The sequence below is a fragment of the Watersipora subatra genome, chromosome 5, assembly GCF_963576615.1.
Source record: "Watersipora subatra chromosome 5, tzWatSuba1.1, whole genome shotgun sequence".
NCBI lineage: Eukaryota > Metazoa > Bryozoa > Gymnolaemata > Cheilostomatida > Watersiporidae > Watersipora > Watersipora subatra.
In genome coordinates, this window is record NC_088712.1 from 58490475 (window position 1) to 58496692 (window position 6218).

Genomic DNA, 6218 nt, shown 5'->3' on the forward strand with positions numbered 1-6218 from the left:
CCTTTGATAAGCCAACAACTTGTGGTAAGTAATGAGTTTTTTACATTTACTAAATTAGTTAAATTTTACTTTGGTTCTTCGGTAAAACGCAATACTAATCTTTTCCATCCCTACTGCTTCATTATTTGTTTTAGTGTGAGAGAGAGATTTTTCATCGTACAAGAAGAACAATGATTGCAAGGGTGGTAAATGTCATTCTTAGAAGATCACCAATCATTCAGGGAGGTCTGGAAATTGGGTTGAAGTGACCGCAGCTACTTACGAGAAGAATATATCTGTTTTTAAAAAAGGAACGAAAACGCCTTTACGAGCACAAATCTTTGGCCAACCAGCAGAACTTTGCAATAGTAAACCACGAGAAGAGTTCTGATGATAACTTCCTTACCAGCCATGTAGTAGCGAGAGAATCGCCTTCAACACATACCCAAGACAGTGACAGCGACAGAGCTGCTATTACCAAAATAACTAGTCAGAAAGCACCATTACACGCTAGTATTCACATATCAAGAGTACCAATTTTGATTTTATTGCTAGAAAACCGCCATATGGACTAAACTGTTTATATTTACTCCATTCATCGTTTGTAAAATTCTATTTGTATTTGAAATATTTTATTTGTACACTCAAGTTTGTAATAAATTATAATACATCTATACATGAAATAAAATATATAATTTAATCATGTTTGCTACAGCGATATCAAGGAGTTGTTGTCGATGAAGGGGTCTAGGTTGACTGGTTGCCTCTCTGCCAATATTCCTGCCTTGATGAATATTATTACTACTTGTCTCTAGTTTTCGTAGTCAATTTGCAGAAAACACAAAGAAAAAATATTAACAAGTGTTGAGGAAGTACAAAAACAATAGCTGAAGTATTTGATGAAAGCGATCAGTTTTTAAACAAAAGAATTAACTAATGCAGTTAATTATGGAAAAACGTATCTGCACTGCAAATCAAATACATACCATAATGTCCAGATCAGAATCATGATCGTCCTTGACTTCGGTATTAGAGATTGATGGAGTTGATTCTAATGTAAAAAGACTAAGAGAGCTTTTTTGCTAAGCTGAAGCCATGTCGAATAACTTGTTAAAACCTTGAATAATTTTGTAAAGTTTAACGCAATGGCAATAAAGCTCGAAGCCTGGCGATGATTTTAAAGAAGTTTTGGAACTCGACTACGTTTAGTACTTCTGCCTCGCAGCTATTTTCGCGATGACGCCATTCCGCATATCTTGTGACAACCTCGAATAATTTTGTAAATTAATGCGATGCATTACCAATGGTGTTAGCTCAAAGCTCAGGCAATGATTTTAAAAATGTTTTGGAACTCAATTACGTTTAGTATTTACATTAAAAACTAGGCTAGCGACTAGTTTTAAATTTGATGCAGTAGTTATTCTCTCTTGTGATTAAAAATAGAACTAATTATTCACTGAATTTAACAATTCGCGGATTGACTGTTCGCGAAATCGCGAATTTTTATGACGAACGAATATTTTCATCCTGTAGGGTATATGATGTTGAGCAACAGGTGCCCTTGAATAGATAAACGTTAGCGCAGAGTCTTACCAATTCTTCGGGACGTGAGAATCTCATGGCTGTTTTGTGCTAAGTCTCTCCTCAAGAAGTTGGTTGGAATTCTTCCTGTAGCAGAGGCCTTCTGCCGATAGTTCACCTGCTCGACAGAAGACAAAGGTCAAAAGTCAGCAGGCACTGCATACTATGCTTATATAATATATTTATAATCCTTCTTAGAATACTACAACTGTGCTAGACAACAGACCTTGCAAAAGGGGTGTGAAGCACGGGTGACACAACTCTCACTGTCCCAACAGATTAGGAATCCAAGCAACCAGCAATTTTTTTGTAAGTGATGGTTGATCATAGCAAACTACACTGTAGTCAGAGTTCTGAAAGGACTTGAGAATGAAATGCCTAGATGGAAAGGGAGAGTTCTGGAAGGACTTGAAAATAAAATGGCTAGATGGAAAGGGAGAGTTTCAGAAGGACTTGAGAATAAAATAGCTAGACGGAAAGGGAGAGTTCTGGAAGGACTTGAGAATAAAATGGGCCAGATGGAAAGGGAGAGTTCTGGAAGGACTTGAGAATAAAATGGCTAGATGGAAAGGGAACGTTCTAGGACTTGAGAATAAAATGCCTAGATGGAAAGGGGGAGTTCTAGAAGGACTTGAGAATACAATGGCTAGACGGAAAGGGGGAGTTCTAAAAGGACTTGAGAATAAAATGGCTAGACGGAAAGGGAGAGTTCTGGGAGGACTTGAGAATAAAATGGCTAGATGGAAAGGGAGAGTTCTGAAAGGACTTGAGAATAAAATGGCTAGATGGAAAGGGATACTTTCCACTCAAAATTTCAAGAATTATGGTCTGCTTTGCTGGTAAACAAGTTATAATTAGAGTTCTACAATATGACGATTTAATAGTTTGGTGCCGCTATTTAAGGTAGACAGCTTGAAAATCGCCAAAGTTAAAAGAGATATCGGAAATCGTATAAATGATATAATCGTGTTATGGCGATTTATCTCACATCTGATGATTTTCAGAGCAAGCGATACTGGAACTAAAATGCATGAGCTTTCTAGTCTTACTTATAATAAGCATATTCTATGTTGCTCCGCGCACGTGTGTGCGCGGAGCGACGTAGAATAAGTGACTCATTTTCATGGAAGAGCTTATTAATGTTTCATAATAATTAGAAACATTTATTCATGAAATAAATGTTTCTAATTATTACGAACATAAAACAGTTTCTTTATAAGTTAAAGTATACAACTAAATATTAACACAAAGTTAAAAGTTATTGTTTACTTAAAAATAATATAATAATAATATTACGATATATAACAAAGTAGATGAATGCCCGGTCTTGCAAAAAGTCTTTGCAAAGAAAATTTATTTTTACTTAACATGCACAATATTTACCACTTTTACTTTTAGGCTTCATATCAAGAGAAAGTGTTTTGTGCAGTTCAAATAAATTCGGAAAAAAATTAAACAACTGTAAAGGTGTTTAAATGTAAAATAATTAGCAAGTAATGGCTAGAGGCTAGTTTGTTTTGCTGCAATGATTACAATGAAAAATGATAGATTGATACAATTATCACGAGTTGAGAAAACAAAATAAAAAATCATGATTGTGCTTAATTAATAGAGCAATGATTATATAGAAGGGTGTGGATAAAAATGTTACCGTTGTAACCGAAGCTATCCATCCAACATTTGAACACGCCCATACTGGTACCTCTACATACTGGTACAAACGTAAAAATGAGATATTGGACTGTTTTTGTCAGATGCCTTGTCTGGCTGAATGGAGAAAGAATGTAGATACAATTCCAATTAGAGATAATACAACAGCCTATGTGTAAAAGCTTTAAATTTTATAGTTGTTAGCGATCGCCACAAGAAGAAGAAATTCAAGCTGGTAATAAGAAATTTGAAATATCACATTTGAAAATACAAATTTAAAATAAGTAATGAACCTTGAAATGGCTTTTAAATTTTTTTAAAAAGCAAAATAGATGCAAAGTAATATTAATTGTTAATAAAAAGTGCATCTTAACCTAGCGATCAATATACCGTTGATAAAATAGATACCGTTGATAAAATAGCTAAGAATGGTAAGAATGGCTTAGCCTTGTGGTTGGGTGCGTGTGTTTGCAAACTAGTGGTTGCAACCATCATGAGTTCAAATCCAGCATGAAGTGCATTTTTCGTCCCTAAAACTTTATTGTTATAACTGGACAGAAGAGAAACATTAAGATTTATATATACATGTATATATATATGTAGATTGCCTATAAATAAAAGATTCCAGATATCGCGATTCGATATAGCAAATTTGCAATATCGAATCGTCTGGTAATTTGTAGAAATTGTGAAGTTCCAGTTATAAACAGAGCTGCAAAACAGCTAAAATGGCTAACTTACGGAAAGGGGAAGGAATGAAGCTCCATCTGTTGGCTGAGAGTCATTAACAACTGTTGCAAGCACTGAAGTCCCTCCCACCTACACAGGTATTGCACAGGTTAGAGTTGTCATGCATTCTATATACAAGTACAGTGATCATAGAATTATCTATCAGATTGATAAAGGGTTTGATGATAAGTTGCAGTTTTAGAGTTGTCCCATCGACCAACCTCAACCTATTGGCTATTATCAGACATAAAGAAACCGTGTTGTAAATGAGTTTAGGCATACAGGTCAGCCCTTGCAGGTGAGTAAGTCTATAACAATAAAGCTAATATAGTTAGTACTTGTAAGCCATTGACTACAAATACAGGATCAGCTAGCATCACACACTTATTCACTAAGCTACCGTAAAACCTGTATTTGAACATCACCTTTAATTAAATGCCACCTCTCGCTGACCGCCACTATAGAAGGGTTGGAAAATAGCGGTTGAAACAGTCTTTGATCTTTACAAACCCATAATAGTGAGTGATCAGTAAAAAAAGTGTCCACAAAATCGTATTAGTAATGACTCGATTACATTAATAACAATTTTTTCATTGTTTCTGTTCGTGTCGAAGTCCATTTTCTAACTCCAAAGCTTTTTGGTTTTTTTCTATGTTAAAACTTTGTATGCAACACCATAAAAATAATTAATAACCGTATCAGACTAATACATGAAGTGGTTCCTTGTTTAAAGCGGTCTTGAATCTTGAGACTTCGACGTACGTGAAAAAGGAAATTAGTATTACGATGGAATCTGTACGACTATTTTGAGGCTAAAACCTCAACTGAGCACGCGAATGCAAGATTACACATAGTTTCTCGTTATTAAACTAGAAATTCCCCTGTCATACAGCCCATGACAAAAGTGATATTCCCCTGTCATACAGCCCACGACCAAAGTGATATTGGAAAGAAGAAAGGGTACTGATGATTGAGAAATGCAATATTAGCAGTCAAATGGCACTGCAGTGCAATAGGATAACTGCAATCGTAGCTGTAATGTACTGGGTGTGGGTGTTATTATGTACAACAAACAGCAATAATGAAAGGAAAAGATTATATGTTTATATCTCTCCCCCTGCAATAGGAGAAATGCAATATTGGAAGTAAAATGCACTGATATTATTAGAATAACCAATATTATTAATATAGTAATACAGTAATAATAGAAAACCAATGCACAATTTTGTTTACATTTAAAAACGTCATAGCTAACAATATCAAGAAGTTGTGATATTTATATAGATTTTTAGAAAATCTATTTAACAAAACTATTTAGAAAAAAATAACAGTAACATATTGTCTATCATCGATGTTGTTAGTGTGACTATAACACTTCAATAGTCATCCAAACTTATAATTAAATATTGTAATAATCTCATAAGAATCACAAGAAAAAAAAATCATCGTCATTTCCTCTATTTTCACTGCTTTAGACATCAGTTAGAATACCAAAGTACTCAAAAGTGTCCAAAATGTCAGTTACTTTGAAATCGGCAAAAAAGAAACGATTATATTTCAGTACTTCTTTGTTAATTACAGAAACCTTCGGCAATTCGACAATGCTATAGACTAGTGAAATGTGCACGTTATTTTTTCGTGAAATGCGCACGACTTAATGGTTCTATTCTCTGTGGCTCAGCGTTTCGTTTGCCGGTCTTAATTTTGATAAAAAATAAGGCTTGGCAAGTTTTAATAACGATTTTTGACCAAATTAATCTGTCTATTTGTGTATAATCCGACCAGATGGGTAAGTTTTAAGATATTGTCGACAATTTACAAAGACTTGCTAACATATTTAAATAGGCCTATATGTGTTTTGTATCGTTATCATACTTAAACGACTCCATTGAAAAATGGTTAAATTTGCTGATGAGATTTTGGTACAAGGGTTTGTGACGTTGTTGATGAATAATTTTTGTGAGTTGTGTGCACATATGCATTTATCATAAAACTCTCAAACATTCGCTTCGCTCATGTCTGGTCGTGGGATGATTTAAATAGCATTCTAAGTGGCATTGCATAAAAGTTTTTCTCTAATAAAGAAATTGTTTGGACGCTACTATTGACGTTTTGAAGGGTTGGAAAATAGAGTGCCATGACGTTCAAGTAAAGGTTTTGCGATATCTATGTTCTTTAAATGTGAGATCTGAAAAGATGTTGTCTCATCCATCTGAAGATCCTATTTTAACCAATTGCTATTAAAGATAAACTTACACAAAGTGTTAGTAGATTTTATG

At 34.4% G+C, this 6218-nt stretch overlaps 1 protein-coding gene across 2 annotated transcripts in view; it reads right to left on the bottom strand.

Annotated features, from left to right (window-relative positions):
* LOC137396277 (polyribonucleotide nucleotidyltransferase 1, mitochondrial-like) overlaps positions 1 to 3980 on the bottom strand; it is a 34579-nt gene extending 30599 nt beyond the window's left edge. For both annotated transcript variants that reach the window (XM_068082472.1, XM_068082471.1), the window contains exons 1-2: positions 3952 to 3980; positions 1573 to 1678 (exon numbers count right to left, since the gene is read on the bottom strand). The gene's annotated coding sequence lies outside the window, so the exon portion shown is untranslated. The remainder of the gene's footprint in view (positions 1 to 1572; positions 1679 to 3951) is intronic.
* Between the last annotated feature and the right edge of the window lie 2238 nt (positions 3981 to 6218).